Source organism: Rattus norvegicus, chromosome 15, assembly GCF_036323735.1.
Source record: "Rattus norvegicus strain BN/NHsdMcwi chromosome 15, GRCr8, whole genome shotgun sequence".
NCBI classification, from domain to species: domain Eukaryota; kingdom Metazoa; phylum Chordata; class Mammalia; order Rodentia; family Muridae; genus Rattus; species Rattus norvegicus.
Window position 1 is genome coordinate 73285269 of NC_086033.1, and position 23093 is coordinate 73308361.

The window sequence follows — 23093 nt, forward strand, 5'->3', positions numbered from 1 at the left end:
CTAACTGGCTGTCTGTATGTAGAAAAATGAAAATAGAGTCATATTTGTCACCAGGCACAAAGCTCAAATCCAAATGAATCAAGGACTTCAACAGAAAACCAGATACACTGAGTCTAATAGAGGAGAAAGTGAGAAACAGGCCTGATCTCATTAATACAAGGGGAAGTTTGCTAAACAGAACTCTAGTGGCTCATGTGCTAAGATCAAGAATTGATTAATGGGACTTCATGAAACTGGGAAGCTTCTATAAGGTCAAGGACATAGTCATACAACAAATTAGCATTCTACAGATTGGGGAAAAAATCTTCCTAACCCTACATGTGATAGAGGGCTAATATCCAACATGTATAAAGAACTTAAGAAGCAAATCACCAAAAAATAACAAACAACTCAATCAAAAATGGGGTATAGAATTAAATTGAGAATTCACAACAGAGGAATCTTGAATGGCTGAAGAGCATGTAAAGAAATGTTCAAAGTTCTTAGTGATCAGAGAAATGCAAATCAAAATGACCCTGAGACACCAATCAGAATGGCTAAGATTAAAACCTCAGGAGACCACAGATGCAGGCGAAGATGGGGAGAAAGAGGAACACTCCTCCAATGTTGGTGGGATTTCAAGCTTGTACAACCACTCTGGAAATCAATTTGGAGGTTTCTCACAAAATTGGAAATAAATCTATCTAAAGACTCAGAAATACCACTCTTGGGAACGTACCCCAAAGATACCACACCATGCCACAGGGACACATGTTCCACTCTGTTCATAGCGGCCTTATTTGTGATAACCAGAACCTGGAAACGACCCAGATGTCCCACAACAGAAGCATGGATAAAGAAAATGTGATTCATTTTCACAAGGGAATACTTCTCAGCTGTTAATAACAAGGATATCCTGAGTTTTGCAGGCAAATGAGTGGAATTAGAAAATATCATCCTGAGTGAGGTAACTAAGACCCAAAAGTGACATGCATGGCATGCTCTCGCTAATAAGTAGATATTAGCCGAAAAATAAAAAGTACAGAACACAGAATTCAAAACGTTCAACAAGCTGAGGAAGCCTCAGTTCCACTTGGAAGGGAGAAGAAAGCAATCACGGAGTGGCTGGGCAGGGGGGGGGGCAGGGAGGGACAGGGAAGGGAAAGGGGTTGGAGGTTGCAGGACAGGGGAACAGGATCTGGTATTGGATGGAGCAAAAGGACTAAAGCCCTGATGGCCAGCTGAATGGATGGAAACAGGAGACCTCAGGAGAAAGGAGGTTGGGAGGACACTCTAGAATATATCAGAGACCTGGGAAGTGAGAGACTCCACAGTGGGATGAGGGAACTTGTAGAGTCCACCTCCAGCAGAAGACGGGGCATCAAGTGAGGGATGGGGCTATTTTTCCACACTCAAAGCTCTGAGTCATATTTCTTGCTGTCTGAAAGAAATGCGGGGAAGGAAATGGAGAAGAGCCTGGGGAAAAGAAGGTCCAGCAACAGGCCGAAAGTGGGATTCAGCTCAAGGGGAGGTCCCAAGACCATTACTGCAGCTAATGGGCATTCACAGAAAAGGGATCTACCATGACTGTGCTACAAAAGACCCAACAAACAGCTGAAAGAGTCAGATGCAGATATGTGAAGTCAAGCAATGAACAGAAGCTGTTGACCCCTCTTGTTAAATTAGGGAAAAGCTGGAGGAAGCTGAAGGGAGGGCAACCCGGTAGGAGGACCAGCAGTCTCAATTAACCTGCACCCCTGAGATCTCTCAGACTCTGGATCACCAAACAGGCAGAATATACCAGAGAGATGAGGCCTCCAACACATATACAGCAGAGGACTCCCTGGTCTGGGTTCAGTCAGAGAAGATGCACCTAATTCTCAAGAGACTGGAGGGCACAGGAAGTTTAGAGGTCTGGTGGGCTGGGTGGGATGGTGACATCCTTGTGGAGACACTGGTCGGGAGGGGTGGTATGGGATGGGATGGGGACCTGTCGTGGTGGTAGACTAGGACGGGAATAATATCTGGAGTATAAAAGTAAATAAAAAAATTTAAAAAGAATGAAACAAAGAAAGTAACAAAGGAAGAATGGAGGAAGAAAGAAAGAAAGAGGTCAGAGTGATGAATCAGAGGTTAAGGACACTGGCTGCTCTTTCTGAGAGCCTGAGTTCAATTGGCAGCAATCACATGGTGGTTCATCACCATCTATCATGAGATCTGGTATATGTATGCAAAACACTGTATAGATAACCACTAAATAACCTTTTAAAAATGAAAGAGAAAATTGAAACAAATTTATTTTGGCAAAATGTATTTTATCAAATACAGGAAAAATGGTGAGTGTTGTTAATCAAACCATCGATTCTACTCTATTGGGTTTTATTCCTAAGACTCCAGGTAAAACATTAAGGTCTGATCTGCTGCATGATTACAGTAGCATTGATTTGTAATCCCAAATAGACCAGCACATTCAAAGAAAGTAAAAACTCAGAAAGCAACCTCTGAACCTTGAGGGAGATGAAGCACTGTAATTAGTCATGGTATATACTACATCGATAAGGCAGATAGTAATTAAATTTGGGGAAAATTATTCATTTATTCTTACAACATCTAAGTCTATGTCTATTATTGTTTTTTGAAAATGAAATACCTATTTCATTTTATTATATTTGTTTATTGTAAATGTTTCATTTTCTTCTTTTCTAATCATATTCCAACACAATACCTTTCTGAAGCAAATACTGAATTACTATGATTGGCTTTACTTGCTGTATACCTAATAGAAATGTCTGTTACTGATCTTTAACAATTCTACATATTTCTTGCAAAATTATATCAGAATCTATTTTGTGTGGTAAATACCTGTAATTCCAGTATTTTTAATACTGGGGCAGGAGAATCACAAGCCTGAAAATATACTTGGCTATAGAGCAAAAATCTATATGACAATCATGCAACACCAAAGTTGAACAGAACAAATATGTAAAGGAGAAGAAAAACACAGGAGTGTATTTTGAAGAAATTTTAGTGGAAGTATTCAATTCATTTTGTATCCCGAAGATGAATGTGTACACATGAACAATTTCATTTTCAATGCTCTTTTCCTTTGAAAATTCACAATATAGTCAATTAACATAAGAAATGTTATGTCGTATTATCAAGCATTAGAAGTCTACTTTGTTTTCCAGCTTTACAATGCCTCTATCGCTGATCTGTGAGGTACCACAGAAAACATGTTACAGCATTCACTTTATTAACAAAAACATTTTGATTATTCTGAAAAATCAAAATAATGCGAGCATTATTTCTGAACAAAACTGAGAACTTTCATTTATATTAAAATCTTGCATAAATAGTAAAAACTCTTCTAGGTGAATATATTACCTTCTTTTATGTGATATGTCACAATATGAACACAGTGTGGTCATGTCCTGAGTGTTCCCAGTACTGGTAGCTATTGTTTCCACTTTGAATCCCCATCAGTGGACCTCTGGCAATAAAAGAAGGGAAAATAGGTACCATGCATAGGCACATACCCTTATAATGAAAAACAGGTATTGGAAAATCAAATACATCAGGATATGATGTCTATCATAACTTGGGGGCACCCAGCTTATGCTACAGCTTTTTGTAGATCTTTCTAAAATTTAAATAACTTTTTTCCCTTTTTCTTTTCTTTTTTACTTTTCTCACATGAGCTTAACATTTTATAGGGGCATTCTGTACCCAAAAGTCTAAGGTGGTAAATGAGATATTACTGCTAAAAATTCTGAGAAATACGGTGTACTTTGTCATACAACAGAATGTATAAAAATTTAAAGAGAATAAATGCAACTGTCAGTGAATGAGTCAAAAGGCTGGACAATCAAAAACAAAATGTTATAACCCTCGTAACCATGCATAAAGCAATACTGAAGAATCCAGAGATTGGAAACTATTCTACAAAGATCACTCTGAAGAGCTTTTTATCAGTGTGCATGAAATTGGAAATGAGAGATTTGAGTCATTTATTTTGCTATAAATATCCACACCAGTGAGGTGGTAATTATTAAGAAAATGTCCTACGGTGAGAAGTGGACCTAGGAGACAGAACAAGATACACTTTTTTATTTTATCTTATTGTTGTTAGTTCTCTGAGAATTTTATACAATGCATTTTGCTCATAGTTATGGTCTCATTCAACTCTTCACAGACCATTCCCCATTTTCTACCTACTCAAGCTTGTGTGTTCTTTAAAAAAATAAAATAAAATAAAAGCAGGGTTTGTGCTGCTCATGTAATCTTAGACTTCTGGAAGTTATTTTTTAAGGACAGTTGAAGAAGCACAAAGCTATTGAGTAAAAATTCACTCAGTTACAAGCATTCTGCTTAGTTGGTAATGGTGTACAGCTTAGGTACAGTTTGTAAGTAGTTAGAAGTTCAGAAGAAAACACTTCAGGAACTATCACTGCTATAACACAGTGCCTTTTAGGCGCTAGTAAACTTTCTCTTACTGTGTCACAGGTATGTTCACAGAGGATGTTTTCTCTAAATGAAGCCAGGGCAGGTGAAACTAGCTAACTTCGGATCTGCATGGCTTTTGCTACCATTTACTTTGTGGGTACCCCTAAATCTCCAAAGGTGGATTATCTGTGGATTCGGAACAGTATGACAGAAAAGTTGACATCTCTTTACTGAGAATCACCCATATTTACCTGGCAGAATGAAAGGCCTTTTCTGACATGATTTTTAACAAGGATACATTACACCCTCTATATAACATCACCCAGAATGAGTTCCCATTGATGCTTTAGTACAGGAATGATACATTCTTTGTGAGATTTGTTGATTATTGCTAGAGAGAAAAACCACGCTCCAGAAGAGAAACAATGTTCCAGAGCCATCAGAGAATGATGTTTTGTTCTGCTGGAATGAGCCCCACATATCGTCATTAATTTACAAAGAAAGATGATGCCATGCTGGAGCTGGATAAACTGCAGTACTGAAACAAGGAAACATCCTTTTCCAGAAGGCTCTGAGTGAACCTTTGAATTACAAAGGAGAAGGAGGTAGAAGAGGAAGAAGAAGGAGAAGAGGAAAACAGAAACCTGACAATTGACTTAAGCAGGACAATGTAGAGATATTCTGCACAACTACTCCATCCTCAACATGTTCATGTGCACCTACATCGGGAATTGGACTATGAACATTATGCAAGAGTTCATGGAAGAGAGAATCTCCAAGTGTCTCAAGATTCAGAATAAACCACACCAAACTCCCACTCCTCGACAATGCACAAAAAGAATCATGCATTTCTAAGGGATAAGGGGGGCAAGAGCAAACCAGACCGGAGAAACCAGTCAGATCTAAACCAGACTGTAGGAATAAAACATGCTTTGTTCTGATTAGCATGTATGGTTACACTGCAGATTCATGAGCAGGAGGAGAGCAGATGTCATTATAAGCAGCTATCGTGCTATGGCCAGAAGGAGCTGACTGTATTGGAGAACAAGCGGAAGGCTCAGATGGATGATCACATCCTCCAACTCCAGAAGGATACAAAGATGCATGTTAGCAACCAATCTATTAAATTGGAGAAGCTGGCTAACTAGCAAATGGCTAGCATACCAGAGAGACACAATAATTATAGCATATGACCACTTCCAGGAGCAGATCTTGGCTCAGCAGAAGATAGATATGTCATCTTTCTTAGCAAATCAGACAAAAATTGTATAATAATTTTAAAGAAAATATGAGAGGAAATGAATGAAGACCACACCAAGAAAGGGATCCAAGAGCAGGTACCCATGCATCTGGACAAGCTGCAGGCTAAGCAGGCTGAAGTGGAAGTCCTCCTTTTCACACAATGGAGATTGTATTAAGAAAAGAACTGCATTTTCTATAGCAATGGAGCTATAGGAAAATAAAACCTACTGGTATGTTTGTCATAATATTGAAACCCTCACTGGCGTAGGCTAGAGTAGGCTCTATGAGAATCAGGATTGGGTCAGTTTCATGCATGTCTAAGCTTTTATCTGTCATCACACTCTCTGATAGAGCCATAAACATGAATAATATAAGTTTAAGGTGAAATTATCTAGTCTTAATTATGTCATTTTAAACAATTTCACACACACATACACACACACACACACACACACACACACACACACACACACACCATGCAAACCAAAGCAAACTAAAATTTTTTATTTAGATTGATTTTTGCTGCCCGTAGGAATCAGTGGTCATGCCTGAATACAGAACCTAGGTGTTTACTAGAAAAAGCTTGGCCATCCATAATCCCATAATGCATATACACTCAATCAAAATGAATATCTCTCTTACCAATGAAAATATGGATATCTAAGTTCTAGCTGCTATTATTTCTAATTAGAAGTGCATTGCAGAACATAATTAACATAACTGAACTGGTCTTTATAAGAAAATATGCAGTTTTCAAGATTTTGGTTAGCCTTTTAGTGCTTAAAGCAAGTCTAATGAAATACTCATCATATGGCAATCAATAAATGCCCACAGATCACAGCTCCTTTCCCATCTGGCTATTTGTAATTTACCAACAGGTGAGGAGGAGTGTATAATTTAAATACGTATAATTTAACATATAATCTCCTTATTCTTTTGTGTTCTTGTCTCATACACTATATACTGACAGAAGTTTTGCCAAGCTCCACTCCACTCTATCCAGCGCCCCACCTCAAAATGAAAAAACAACCAAACAACAAAAACAAACAAACAAACAAAAAAAAAAACACTTACCCTCTCACACACATCCACTCCTTCTCCTTTTGCACACTTTAGGAAATAACAGGTCTTGCAGGTATATCGACCAATCATGGAATGACAAGTTAAATTATTAATAGGCACAAATATTCACAATCTAAAATTAATATTTTCAGCTGTACATTTTTGCATACCTAGGTGAACCACTTAAAAATATAGAACCATTTACAAAACATCATTGAGAATACAAAATAGGTCCCCAGTAATATTTGTAATGAACTATTTGTATATTTTTAATATGTGAAAGCATGTTTTAATGTTTGATTTAACATGTAATTCATTTCAGAGAAGAAAGTGAATCCCACAAATAGACAATCTTCTTCTGTTAGAAGCAAAGATAGTATATTACATGATATGAAAGATGACTTAGGAAATGATACTAACTATATAATGCATCTCTATAGTAATGACAAATTTATCTTTTAATAATGGTTTCTGATGATAGTTCATTTTAAAATTATTTCTTTTTTTTAATTTTTGCTCTATAATTTTATCTAGGAAAGAGTAAACCAACTGGTTAACCAGAATCGAGTGATCATCCTTCAAAACAAACATACAAGTGACATTGTATAAACTGAACAGATTTTATTAACATACTTAGAAATATGTATCTCTCCTTTTTACATGTTAATCACACTGATACTTAGGAAAAATTATGAAACCACTATTATGGTACTACCACTACATTTTTTAAATTTCCTTCCAAATGACTTTCATGTTATAGGTTTGTAAACAATCAGATTAAAATTATTTATGATCTTTGATCTTACACAGTAACTATCTTCCCTATATTATAGATCTTTTAGAAAAATATTTAATACTGAGACAGAGAAATGCTTATTTACATTATTTGCTTAGCTCCTGAGGTCATTTTTGTACTAGATAAAATAGACTATCCTTGACTTCCATATATGTAGTTTATATATGCTTGGTCCTCACAGACCAGTGAGGCCATCCTAACTCTAGGAACTAGATTTACTTATGACTTTGAGCTCCCTCATGAATGCAGGAAGCTAAACCTAGTTGTTGTGCAGTATCAGCAAATATTGGTAAGCTGTTGAACAATATCTACAGCTCAGTTATTTTATTTTTAACATTATTTCCTATCGCATTCTTTACTAATAAATCTGTGAGAAATGAAGACAATCAGGAAATTATTATATAAGCTCAAAGAATTTAGGATAATCTGAAAATAGCTTGTGTGTGTCCATTATAATTATAAGTATAAAAACCAGATGTTTCTTCCTAATATACAACATTGCGGGGATAGTCAATGGCTTCAATCATATACATTTGAGAAAACTTTCATTTTCCTTATATGTTTGTGTTTTAACCTCATGAAATCTCTGCTTACCCTTGAAATTGGTACAATTATGTATACATATTTTGATTTAGTCACAAGAGTAATGCATGCTGAATAAACTGTTCCAACTGAAATCAATTCTCTTACCTTTCACCAGTATTTTTTGAAGGTAAAGTTGTATGCGGCTAATATCTTTGATTTCAAGTAATTCCAAATTTCATACAAACTCAATTATCTTTCATCTTCCAATAATTCCCATGGGTTTGGAAATGAATCAAGATTTTCATATTCCCCATGGGCTATCACATAGCTAAGGATGGGTTTAACTGGAAACATTAGCTGTCTGTATATTTTCCTTAAGACTGTGAGATTTAAGATAAATTCACATTTAGTCATTTGGCTTGAAAATGCCTAAGAAATAAATAAGTATTCAGCAGACATAACAGCAGTGATCTGGATATGCTTGAGAATGCCCTAGTATTCTCTGATGATGTTTAATTTTAAGTATTTCTTAAAGCCAAATAGTTTTCTTGTTCCTGAATATACAGTTAAGAATATATTTTCATATATGTTTCCTCACCATACACATACTAAATGAACTTAAAATAGTGGAAACTCATGTATTTTCATCTACTTTAATAGTTTTTATAGACTAGTTTTTGTTTGACTCTGTCCTTTTAAAATTTTATCTCTAAAATAACATGAAATCAAATTATATTTCCTTATAACCAATCTATATTAAAATCAATAAATATATTCTAATTAATACTTCGCAAAAATTGTGGATATATGATTTCTATGATTTCATTTCTCTAGCTCTATTTGCTTAATGATAGCTAATGTAACACTTGAATTGAGACAGAGTACAGCATAGCACAGGTTTGCCTTGAACTTTAGAAGCCAAGACAGCACTCCAACTTTTTGTCACTCTGCTTGCAACTACATGTTACTCTAGCTCCAAGGAATCTGACACTTTCTTTTGACCTCAGCAGGCATCTGCACCCTTGTATAAATATGATTCCCCAGATGCAAACATGCAAATAATTAAAAAGAAATGAATATTTAAAAATAATATAAAACATGCCTAATTTTTTAAATAGTACAGTAGCAGAATATAACTTATATAGGCAGTCCAATACAACTTTACATGAATCAAATTTATGAGTTAATTTGTAAATGAATGGTATGTTCATCAAGTGTTGAAATGTTTTATTCAATTCCTTCACATGATTGTGTTTTCCCTTTATTTCTTTAAGTGATTTCTGTATATCCTCTTTCAGAGCTTCTACTTATTTACCTGTGTTCATCTGTATTTCTTTAAGGGAGTTATTTATGTATGCCTTAAGGTCCTCTATCATCTTCATAAGATGGTATTTTAGGTTAGAATCTCGCTTTTTTGGATGTTAGGTATCCAGGGCTTGCTGTGGTTGGAGAACTGGGTTCTCATGGTGCCAATTGGTATTGGCTTCTGTTGCATATCTTCTTTTGCTTGCTTCTCGCCATCAGGTAGTCCCTTGGTCTTGGGAATGCCCCAATGAAGGGGGATGCCAGAGCAGGGAGGCAGGAGGGAGTGGGTGGGTGGGTAGGAGAGCACCCTTATGAAGACAGGGTGTAGGGGGACAGGATAAGGGTTTTCTGTAGAAGTAACTGGAATGGGGGATAACATTTAAAATGGAAATAAAGAAAATATCCAATAAAAAATGAAAAAACTATCGGTTTATCTTAGTACCTCCTTAATGAAATATATATAACTTTGGTGTATTTATCAAGTCCTTTATTCTGTATCTAAACTTTCTATGGAATTGTAGTAATTTTTTTAAAAATTATATTGTGTCATAATTAAAATATTAATTATACTAAAAAGTGTAGGAGAAACATTTGAATCTTGACAAAATATGCAACAGTGGCTCTCTTTCCTTTATGTCTGAAAATCTGAAAGTCTGTGGAAATAAGTGAAATAGCTGTTCACACAATTTTTGAGTAATGAAAAAGAAACTATTTTCTGTATGGCCTTGACACATGGTCCTCAGCTCAAATCTATGCCATTCTGGAACTTATGGATGTGGTCTTATAAAATATAACTGACAGTTGTCATCAAAGATGAATTAAGTTTAAGCTTTGGTGGATTGTACACAGCGGCCACTGTTCTTATTTGAAAAGAACAATTTGAAAGGATGATTTGATCTAGAACACAGAGTTATGAAACCAAAAGCCAAAAAAAGAAACACAAAAGAGACCTGGGAATCCAGGAAAAGAGAAAGCCTCTATCCATTCTCAGAGTTTGCGAGGACATGTGTTGGCCAACACCTTGCTTTCAAACTATAACATCGCAAAATTTAATATTTAAGATACTGCAGAATCATATCACCAAATCAATAAAGTATGGTTCACATGGGCTCACAGAGACTGAAACAGCAATCTCTGGCCTGCATGTATCTGCACCAGACGCTGAGGGTTTGTGAGACTCATTTGCCTGTTTTCAGGACTCTTTTTCTTATTCGATTGTCCAGCCTTGGTATGAGGGTTTTTGCCTTTTATTATTGTATGTTGCTTTGCCCAGTTTGGCTGTTGCCTTTTGGAGGCCTGCTCTTTTCTGAATAGGAATTGGAGGAAGGGTTGGTTTAGGAGAGGGGAATTGTGAGAATGGATATAGAAGGAGTGGTTGGGATGTATTTTTTTGAAGAGAATAACCGATTTTCAATAAAAATTAAAAGAAATAAAAGGACTCATGGGTTATTGCCCTTACCTTAACATTTTTTGCCGTTTACTGTCTGAAAAGAAATTTCAGTGTTAAGGTTTTGAAGGAAGGACCCAGAGGAACTGGAAGATCCTCATAGTATCAGAAAAGGAAAAAAAAATCGTAGGGATTAAGGTTGCAAGAACATTGGTAATTTATTAATATACAGAGAACTCTATGCATGTAGATATCAATGTCCCCTGGTCTTACCATAGGTCTGTATGTTGAAGTGTCTCTCCTACATTTTCTTTTATTTTACTTGTCCTAATATCTTAAGTCCTTGGTGCATTTCGAGTTGATTATTGGGCATAATGATTCATAGTCAGAACTAGTTTTATAAGTTTATTGTGGTTATTCAGCTTTTCCTGTACTACTTGCTCAAAAAAGCTGTCTTTTACCCAACATGCCTTTTGGCTATTATTTTCAAAATTAACAGGGCTCTGTATTACATAGAATTAGTTCTGAAACCCCTGTTCTATTTCATTGACATATTCATCAATTCTATTTTATGATATCAATGATAGCTTTGTATTTTCGTTCTATACGGTAACTGGAAATATCTTTAAATGTATTATCAATCTTAAAACTTCAGCTCTAAAGGCAAGGCAATCATGATATATATAAGTACCACCTTTTTGTATAAGATATTTATTTTATTTTATATGTTTGTGTACATTGCCTGAATGTATATCTGTGTGCCATGTACATGCTAATCATTCCATAAATTTGAGTAATCTGAAAAACCAAAAATATTAAAACTAACCATCACAGTGCAAACCGATGACAGATTCAACAAAGGGAAACAAATGCATTGACTTTTAGGTGATATACTTTCAGTAGAAGCCTAAGGCTTTGGAGCCAGGAAAAATATTATTATTATTAGGAATTAGCATGATTTGATTTAAATTAAATTTGGAATCTGGAACTTTTTGTGGAGTTTTTTTAATATACCTCGCTAGATTTCTAACTAGAAATAATATTTGAGAATAATAACTCTTCACTTTGGTAGAAGTAGAGAATGAGCAATCACAAAGAAATACACTGTGGTTTGTCTCTAGTGAAAGCCTTCTCCCCAGAAGAAAAGGCCTTAGCAGAATTTTCCACCACTTGGAGTAAAGGACACTTTTTTCAATTTCTGCCCTGTGGAGAACTGCTCTTATCTAAGTAGGAGAAAAATGCTGGGAAACACTTGTGAACATTACATCTCAGCGACTCTGAAGGCTGAGATTTAATCATAAGATTACAGAATACTTCCTCCCACATGTATCTCACCAACAGAGAAACAAGTCTCAAGTATAATAATAGTGGTTTACAGGAGAAAAAACTGCTATTCTCGGAGGTGTACTTAAGGAAACCCAGAATCGATAGGAGAGATTAAAACAAGGACACTGGAGAAAATGTGAAGGCCCTGGCACCCGACAAAGTAAACATCCCCAAACTCCAGTCAAATTAATATGGAGCCTGCTACCAAAACATTCTTTATTTCAAACTGTATTTCTCACTTTCATCAGCTAATTACAAGAGCATGTAAAATCACACACACACACACACACACACACACACACACACACACACAATGAGAGAAAGTGAGACACACACACAATAAAGACAGAGATAGAGACAGAGACAAGAGACAAAGAGTAAATAAGAATGAAGTAGATGAGAAGCTAACTTTAATATGACAGGCACAAAACAGAATACAAAATGTTTGGCAAGTTAAAACACTAATAATAAGTGATTTAATGTATGGAAGGAGATAATGGAAACAGAAATGAAAACTTTAGAGTAGAATCAAATGAATTGTTATTATCTCCTGTGAAGAATGTTTTATACATTTAATGTAGGCAGGGCCAGCAAATAAAAGAACTACTACTCTCTGCCAAGGGCCTCAGTGTTTGGAAACAAGACGACAGGTTGAAAATGTCCAATAAAAGCAAAAACGTGTAAAACATTTAAACTGTCCCAGTTCAGATGCATATAAATAAATGCAAAGGCTTCAAGTGGGAAAAATACTGAATGGAACTGTGAGACACTACAGTAGAAAACATTAGAAGGTGGCATATGTAGACGGAGGATCCTCCAAAATAAAAATTAAAAAGTACACAAACATAACCAAAAGCCATACTCGATTTTCATTTTGATATCTGAAGGAGAGGTCAGAGAAAAAAACCATTAAATAAATAATAGCACAAAGAAACAAAATGCGCCGAAAACTGTAGACCAAAGGATTGAAACTTAAGTAGCAGAGGCTAAAGGAAAATGTAAATAATTTTTACCATCAAGATAATTAAAATCATTTTTAAATTTATTTGCTTTTATTTCTAAGCATATGAATGTCTTGGCTGCATATATGTGAACCAACTGTTTGCTTCCCAGGACTCACAATCATCCATGACTCCAGTTCTGGGGCATCTGACACTCTCTTCTGAATTTGGTAGGTACCACACATACACACATACACACATATGCAATAAACACAAAATGGCTGGAAGGAGAGTGAGAAAAAGAATTCCAAGTACAGTTTTTACATGGTTTGGTTTGTTTTTATGAACTTTTACTTGTTGAGTAGATAGAAAAGTGTAACATGAAAATTAAAATTTTACTCAATAGAATATCACATTAATTCTAAGTATACAAGTGTGAAACTCCTAAGATGCTTTGGAGGAATAATTCATTACGGCATTATGTTCACTTACAACAGTCAATAAACATAAAACTAGAAAGGGTAGAAGCCAAAGGTCATGGCATATGAGCTATGTGCATATGTGCACATGTGTGTATGTTTGTGTATATATAATATATGCATAAGTGCATATGTGTGTGTGGATGTGTGTGCATGTCTGTGTGTATAAATAGCAGGGAGAAGATTATTGCAGTGATTATAAATTCTTTACAGTTTATAAAGTTTAGGTCATGACAATGAAGACAAAATTAGAGAATCTTCATCTAATGCTTAGTTTACCTTTATTATCTCAACATATTCTATGTTATCAACTTATTTCATTCTGTTAAGTGTAATTATTTTCATTCTTCCATATATCATGCATTGTTTTATTTTGGGGCATTGATTTTCCTTATTTTTCTTATTCACATCTTACATTAGTTGATGTGTATTACATTTTTCAAAATGTTGGGTATTTGAGATAATTCTTTGTGAATCCTAAAATTCCGAACTCATTGGGAAAAAATTGAAAGTCAAAGTATTATTGTTAGAGTGATATTTTAGTGCCATAATTTTTAACAATTTATGTGATAATTGTATACATAATCCAGTTACATTTTGGCAATATGGTTCAATATTCCAACCTTAGGCAAGATTAATATGCAAGTACTATTTTTCACATTTACTTTAACAACTAGACTTTTGTTTCATTTTGTATTTACTATTTTATATCCGAATGCATGTACATGCACCACATATCTGCTTGTTCTCTGTGGTATTCAGACTAGGGATCTATTGAATACCAAAATTGGAATTTGAGATGGTTTTATATCACCATTTGTGTGCTTGGAAACAAACCAAGGTCCTCCAAAAGGGCAAGACATACTCTTGATCACTGCACAATATTTGCAGATTCCTCTTCTTGATATTTCCTTTATCTGTGCTGACATTCCCTTGTTTGACCACAAGTGCGATGTGCCAGTTTTCTTTTCAATGAGATAGAGTTGGTTTAGCAACATTTCTGGTATAATTAACAAATAGAATTTTAAAAACTATGGGCATATATACACATATTTGGAGCTTTCATTTCATCAAAGATTTAGCGAAGCACACCATGAAGAATATAGCATTTCCCCCTTACTTTGTAGTTTACAAACTGTTTCCCTTATCAAGGAATTAGATCAAAGTTACAGAGTATAACTTTGGTAGCTCACAAATTTAAGAATATATTATTTGGAGATATTTTTTTTATTTTTATTTTTATTAACTTGAGTATTTCTTATATACATTTCAAGTGTTATTCCCTTTCCCGGTTTCCGGGCAAAATCCCCCTCCCCCCTCCCCTTCCTTATGGGTGTTCCCCTCCCAACCCTCCCCCCATTGCCGCCCTCCCCCCATAGTCTAGTTCACTGGGGGTTCAGTCTTAGCAGGACCCAGGGCTTCCCCTTCCACTGGTGCTCTTACTAGGATATTCATTGCTACCTATGGGGTCAGAGTCCAGGGTCAGTCCATATATAGTCTTTAGGTAGTGGCTTAGTCCCTGGAAGCTCTGGTTGCTTGACATTGTTGTACTTTTGGGGTCTCGAGCCCCTTCAAGCTCTTCCAGTTCTTTCTCTGATTCCTTCAACGGGGGACCTATTCTCAGCTCATTGGTTTGCTGCTGGCATTCGCCTCTGTATTTGCTGTATTCTGGCTGTGTCTCTCAGGAGCAATCTACATCCGGCTCCTGTCGGTCTGCACTTCTTTGCTTCATCCATCTTGTCCAATTGGGTGGCTGTATATGTATGGGCCACCTGTGGGGCAGGCTCTGAATGGGTGTTCCTTCAGTCTCTGTTTTAATCTTTGCCTCTCCCTTCCCAGCCAAGGGTATTCTTTTTCCTCATTTAAAGAAGGAGTGAAGCATTCACATTTTGATCATCCGTCTTGAGTTTCGTTTGTTCTAGGGATTTAGGGTAATTCAAGCATTTGGGCTAATAGCCACTTATCAATGAGTGCATACCATGTATGTCTTTCTGTGATTGGGTTAGCTCATTCAGGATGATATTTTCCAGTTCCAACCATTTGCCTACGAATTTCATAGACTCGTTGTTTTTGATAGCTGAGTAATATTCCATTGTGTAGATGTACCACATTTTCTGTATCCATTCCTCTGTTGAAGGGCATCTCGGTTCTTTCCATTTTCTGGCTATTATAAATAAGGCTGCGATGAACATAGTGGAGCACGTGTCTCTTTTATATGTTGAGGCATCTTTTGGGTATATGCCCAAGAGAGGTATAGCTGGATCCTCAGGCAGTTCAATGTCCAATTTTCTGAGGAACCTCCAGGCTGATTTCCAGAATGGTTTTACCAGTCTGCAATCCCACCAACAATGGAGGAGTGTTCCTCTTTCTCCACATCCTCGCCAGCATCTGCTGTCACCTGAGTTTTTGATCTTAGCCATTCTCACTGGTGTGAGGTGAAATCTCAGGGTTGTTTTGATTTGCATTTCCCTTATGACTAAAGATGTTGAACATTTCTTTAGGTGTTTCTCAGCCATTCGGCATTCCTCAGCTGTGAATTCTTTGTTTAGCTCTGAACCCCATTTTTTAATAGGGTTATTTGTTTCCCTGTGGTCTAACTTCTTGAGTTCTTTGTATATTTTGGATATAAGGCCTCTATCTGTTGTAGGATTGGTAAAGATCTTTTCCCAATCTGTTGGTTGCCGTTTTGTCCTAACCACCGTGTCCTTTGCCTTACAGAAGCTTTGCAGTTTTATGAGATCCCATTTGTCGATTCTTGATCTTAGAGCATAAGCCATTGGTGTTTTGTTCAGGAAATTTTTTCCAGTGCCCATGTGTTCCAGATGCTTCCCTAGTTTTTCTTCTATTAGTTTGAGTGTGTCTGGTTTGATGTGGAGGTCCTTGATCCACTTGGACTTAAGCTTTGTACAGGGTGATAAGCATGGATCGATCTGCATTCTTCTACATGTTGCCCTCCAGTTGAACCAGCACCATTTGCTGAAAATGCTATCTTTTTTCCATTGGATGGTTTTGGCTCCTTTGTCAAAAATCAAGTGACCATAGGTGTGTGGGTTCATTTCTGGGTCTTCAATTCTATTCCATTGGTCTATCTGTCTGTCTCTGTACCAATACCATGCAGTTTTTATCACTATTGCTCTGTAATACTGCTTGAGTTCAGGGATAGTGATTCCCCCTGAAGTCCTTTTATTGTTGAGGATAGCTTTAGCTATCCTGGGTTTTTTGTTATTCCAGATGAATTTGCAAATTGTTCTGTCTAACTCTTTGAAGAATTGGATTGGTATTTTGATGGGGATTGCATTGAATCTGTAGATTGCTTTTGGTAAAATGGCCATTTTTACTATATTAATCCTGCCAATCCATGAGCATGGGAGATCTTTCCATCTTCTGAGGTCTTCTTCAATTTCTTTCCTCAGTGTCTTGAAGTTCTTATTGTACAGATCTTTTACTTGCTTGGTTAAAGTCACACCGAGGTACTTTATATTATTTGGGTCTATTATGAAGGGTGTCGTTTCCCTAATTTCTTTCTCGGCTTGTTTCTCTTTTGTATAGAGGAAGGCAACTGATTTATTTGAGTTAATTTTATACCCAGCCACTTTGCTGAAGTTGTTTATTAGCTTTAGTAGTTCTCTGGTGGAACTTTTGGGATCACTTAAATATACTATCATGTCATCTGCAAATAGTGATATTTTGACTTCTTCTTTTCCGATCTGTATCCCCTTGATCTTCTTTTGTTGTCTGATTGCTCTGGCTAGAACTTCAAGAACTATATTGAATAAGTAGGGAGAGAGTGGGCAGCCTTTTCTAGTCCCTGATTTTAGTGGGATTGCTTCGAGTTTCTCTCCATTTAGTTTAATGTTAGCAACTGGTTTGCTGTATATGGCTTTTACTATGTTTAGGTATGGGCCTTGAATTCCTATTCTTTCCAGGACTTTTATCATGAAGGGGTGTTGAATTTTGTCAAATGCTTTCTCAGCATCTAATGAAATGATCATGTGGTTCTGTTCTTTCAGTTTGTTTATATGATGGATCACGTTGATGGTTTTCCGTATATTAAACCATCCCTGCATGCCTGGGATGAAGCCTACTTGATCATGGTGGATGATTGTTTTGATGTGCTCTTGAATTCGGTTTGCCAGAATTTTATTGAGTATTTTTGCGTCGATATTCATAAGGGAAATTGGTCTGAAGTTCTCTTTCTTTGTTGTGTCTTTGTGTGGTATAGGTATAAGAGTAATTGTGGCTTCGTAGAAGGAATTCGGTAGTGCTCCATCTGTTTCAATTTTGTGGAATAGTTTGTATAATATTGGTATGAGGTCTTCTATGAAGGTTTGATAGAATTCTGCACTAAACCCGTCTGGACCTGGGCTCTTTTTGGTTGGAAGACCTTTAATGACTGCTTCTATTTCCTTAGGAGTTATGGGGTTGTTTAACTGGTTTATCTGTTCCTGATTTAACTTCGATACCTGGTATCTGTCTAGGAAATTGTCCATTTCCTGAAGATTTTCAAATTTTGTTGAATATAGGTTTTTATAGTAAGATCTGATGATTTTTTGAATTTCCTCTGAATCTGTAGTTATGTCTCCCTTTTCATTTCTAATTTTGTTAATTTGGACGCACTCTCTGTGTCCTCTCGTTAGTCTGGCTAAGGGTTTATCTATCTTGTTGATTTTCTCAAAGAACCAACTTTTGGTTCTGTTGATTCTTTCTATGGTCCTTTTTGTTTCTACTTGGTTGATTCCAGCTCTGAGTTTGATTATTTCCTGCCTTCTACTCCTCCTGGGTGTATTTGCTTCTTTTTGTTCTAGAGCTTTTAGGTGTGCTGTCAAGCTGCTGACATATGCTCTTTCCTGTTTCTTTCTGCAGGCACTCAGCGCTATGAGTTTTCCTCTTAGCACAGCTTTCATTGTGTCCCATAAGTTTGGGTATGTTGTATCTTCATTTTCATTATATTCTAAAAAGTTTTTAATTTCTTTCTTTATTTCTTCCTTGACCAGGTTATCATTGAGTAGAGCATTGTTCAATTTCCACGTATATGTGGGCATTCTTCCCTTATTGTTATTGAAGACCAGTTTTAGGCCGTGGTGGTCCGATAGCATGCATGGGATTATCTCTATCTTTCTGTACCTGTTGAGGCCCGTTTTTTGACCAATTATATGGTCAATTTTGGAGAAAGTACCATGAGGAGCTGAGAAGAAGGTATATCCTTTTGCTTTAGGATAGAATGTTCTATAAATATCCGTTAAGTCCATTTGGCTCATGACTTCTCTTAGTCTGTCGACATCACTGTTTAATTTCTGTTTCCATGATCTGTCCATTGATGAGAGTGGGGTGTTGAAGTCTCCCACTATTATTGTGTGAGGTGCAATGTGTGTTTTGAGCTTTAGTAAGGTTTCTTTTACGTATGTAGGTGCCCTTGTATTTGGGGCATAGATATTTAGGATTGAGAGTTCATCTTGGTGGATTTTTCCTTTGATGAATATGAAGTGTCCTTCCTTATCTTTTTTGATGACTTTTAGTTGGAAATTGATTTTATTTGATATTAGAATGGCTACTCCAGCTTGCTTCTTCTGACCATTTGCTTGGAAAGTTGTTTTCCAGCCTTTCACTCTGAGGTAGTGTCTGTCTTTTTCTCTGAGGTGTGTTTCCTGTAGGCAGCAGAATGCAGGGTCCTCATTGCGCATCCAGTTTGTTAATCTATGTCTTTTTATTGGGGAGTTGAGGCCATTGATATTGAGAGATATTAAGGAATAGTGATTATTGCTTCCCTTTATATTCATATTTGGATGTGAGGTTATGTTTGTGTGCTTTCATTCTCTTTGTTTTGTTGCCAAGACGATTAGTTTCTTGCTTCTTCTAGGGTATAGCTTGCCTCCTTATGTTGGGCTTTACCATTTATTATCCTTTGTAGTGCTGGATTTGTAGAAAGATATTGTGTAAATTTGGTTTTGTCATGGAATATCTTGGTTTCTCCATCTATGTTAATTGAGAGTTTTGCTGGATACAGTAACCTGGGCTGGCATTTGTGTTCTCTTAGGGTCTGTATGACATCAGTCCAGGATCTTCTGGCCTTCATAGTTTCTGGCGAGAAGTCTGGTGTGATTCTAATAGGTCTGCCTTTATATGTTACTTGACCTTTTTCCCTTACTGCTTTTAATATTCTTTCTTTATTTTGTGCGTTTGGTGTTTTGACAATTATGTGACGGGAGGTGTTTCTTTTCTGGTCCAATCTATTTGGAGTTCTGTAGGCTTCTTGTATGTCTATGGGTATCTCTTTTTTTAGGTTAGGGAAGTTTTCTTCTATGATTTTGTTGAAGATATTTACTGGTCCTTTGAGCTGGGAGTCTTCACTCTCTTCTATACCTATTATCCTTAGGTTTGATCTTCTCATTGAGTCCTGGATTTCCTGTATGTTTTGGACCAGTAGCTTTTTCCGCTTTACATTATCTTTGACAGTTGAGTCAATGATTTCTATGGAATCTTCTGCTCCTGAGATTCTCTCTTCCATCTCTTGAATTCTGTTGGTGAGGCTTGTATCTACAGCTCCTTGTCTCTTCTTTTGTTTTTCTATATCCAGGGTTTTTTCCATGTGTTCTTTCTTGATTGCTTCTATTTCCATTTTTAATTCCTTCAACTGTTTGATTGTGTTTTCCTGGAATTCTTTCAGGGATTTTCCGATTCCTCTCTGTAGGCTTTTACTTGTTTATTAATGTTTTCCTGTGCTTCCCTAAGTGTGTTCATGTCTTTCTTGAAGTCCTCCAGCATCATGATCAAATATGATTTTGTAACTAGATCTTGCTTTTCTGGTGTGTTTGGATATTCCATGTTTGTTTTGGTGGGAGAATTGGGCTCCGATGATGGCATGTAGTCTTGGTTTCTGTTGCTTGGGTTCCTGCGCTTGCCTCTCGCCATCAGATTATCTCTAGTGTTACTTTGTTCTGCTATTTCTGACAGTGGCTAGACTGTCCTATAAGCCTGTGTGACAGGAGTGCTGTAGACCTGTTTTCCTCTCTTTCAGTCAGTTATGGGGACAGAGTGTTCTGCTTTCTGGCGTGTAGTTTTTCCTCTCTACAGGTCTTCAGCTGTTCCTGTGGGCCTGTGTCTTGAGTTCACCAGGCAGCTTTCTTGCAGCAGAAAATTTGGTCTTACCTGTGGTCCCGAGGCTCAGGTTCGCTCGTGGGGTGCTGCCCAAGGGCTCTCTGCAGCGGCAGCAACCAGGAAGACCTGTGCTGCCCCTTCCGGGAACTTCAGTGCACCAGGGTTCCAGATGGTCTTTGGCTTTTTCCTCTGGCGTCCGAGATGTGTGTGCAGGGAGCAGTCACTTCTGGTTTCCCAGGCTTGTCTGCCTCTCTGAAGGTTTAGCTCTCCCTCCCACGGGATTTGGGTGCAGAGAACTGTTTATCTGGTCTGTTTCTTTCAGGTTCCGGCGGTGTCTCAGGCACAGGGGTCCTGCCGCTCCTGGGCCCTTCCCCACGGGAGCCCAGAGGCCTTATACAGTTTCCTCTTGGGCCAGGGATGTGGGCAGGGGTGAGCAGTGTTGGTGGTCTCTTCCACTCTGCAGCCTCAGGAGTGCCCACCTGACCAGGCGGTTGGGTCTCTCTCTCACCGGGTCTGGGAGCAGAGAGCTGCTGCGGGCCGGGATCCGCGGGTGTGAGATATTTTTATGTGTAATAAATCTACTTAGTTTTTACTCATCTGAAGTTATGGAGAAAGTTTTATTCTTTTATTTTTTTCTAGCAGCTATAATTTAGATCTTCACTAAATGGGACTTAAGATCTGGAGTTATAGCTCAGTTGTTTAAAACACAGACTTAAAATTATGCAGTGTACTGCTTACAATCTCCAATCCTGGCAAAAAAGAAAAAGTCCATTCACTGCCTGTATAATTACAGGAGTGGGAACAGGCACATTATCTATAAATATCAATCTCTCTATTAAAATCACAGTATGAGATAGATTAGAAAAAGTCATGGAATACAGATTTGGGATGTTGGCTCAATGGGAAATATGTTTGTTTGACAAGCAAAGGAATCTAGTTCAAAAACCAAGATCCCACATATAGGCAATTGCTATAAATTAAGAAACAATGATTTTCTCATGGTATCTAAACATTTTAGACTTCATGCGAGAGGTTAATTCCAATAACGTATAACTATTTGCCACTTACAACTAATCAAGAATATGAAGCAGTCAACGATGAATTTATTACATGATACAACTATAGTAACTTAACTAATTTCCATTTATAGACATAGTAAATGTTGAAACCCATACTACATTTTTAATAACTTCACTATGACAGATTACTAATAACTATTGGTTTTTCTGAGCTATGATTTCTAGGAGTAGCCTGGCTGTCCTAGGAAACTCACTCCGTAGACCAGGATGGCTTCAAAATCAGAGATCCATCTCTCTCTGCTTCCCAAATTCTGGGCTTAAAGGTATGTACCCATTATTTTGCAGAAAAAATTGTGTTTGTGAAGCACCTTAAAGTTCCAAAAAAAAACTTGAAAAATTTATTGTACATCAGTAATGCTGCTTATGATTTGATGTAGAGAATTGATAAACAATTACTATATCTTTAGTTTTCATTGTGGTTATCATGTAGAAGAAACTAAAATAAATGACAACCTTAATATAAAATTTAACATATATGCAAATAATGTGCATTTTTTATTCAGTTAGAAATGTTTTAGTTGCCCCTTCCCCCTCCCTCGGCTCAGTCCCTGAAGGTGAGTCCCCCTTAGGGCCTTCTCAGAGCCTTGGGTGAGTGTGCAGTGGCCACACAGCCCTGTACCCAGAGTCTCCCCAGACAATGCACCTGGCGCTGTTGGCGAGTGATTATAGTGAGTTTCTGGGTTTGGTTTTTCAAAAAGAAAAAGAAAAAAGAAAAAAAAAGTTTTAAAGTTTGGTTTTGTAATTGTAGCAGTCAGAGCAGAGAGAAGTTGATTATCACAAGTTCAAGCCACCCAGGATCTAGAATTTTCACAGTAGCAAGATTATTTCTCTGTCTCTGTCTCTCTGTCTCTCTGTCTCTCTGTCTCTCTGTCTCTCTGTCTCTCTGTCTCTGTCTCTCTCTGTCTCTCTGTCTCTGTCTCTCTGTCTCTCTCTCTCTCTCTCTCTCTCTCTCTCTCCGTCTTTCTCATATATCCATCCATCCGTCTGTCTGTCTGTCTGTCTCTTCTAAATGATGGCCTGCTCATTTTTTAACTTGTAATTGTGTTTCCTTTCAGGGCTGACCATTTAGTATTGAAAAACCAATGGCTTTATTCTTCCCAAATGAAGCTTACTTCTACTTCTCTTAACATTGTTTATTTACTTTCAGTATGTTTTGCAGAATTGACTCACCCAGGCTTTCCTCTATCTGTGTTTATCCATCCACAGTTGTTGTCTTTGTTCAGATCACACTCACAGACCTTTGTTGGTGGAACTTACAAGTATAGCTTTAGATGGACACATGCTCTTTTAGTAAACTTCTTAATCCTATGGCTTTTATAATCTTTCTGTCCCTTCTTCAGCCAAATTCACTAAAACTTAAGTTTTGTAGCTTTGGTAATATGTCATTGGGATTAATATTTGATAGCTGTTGGTTCTGTATAATGATCTCAGACT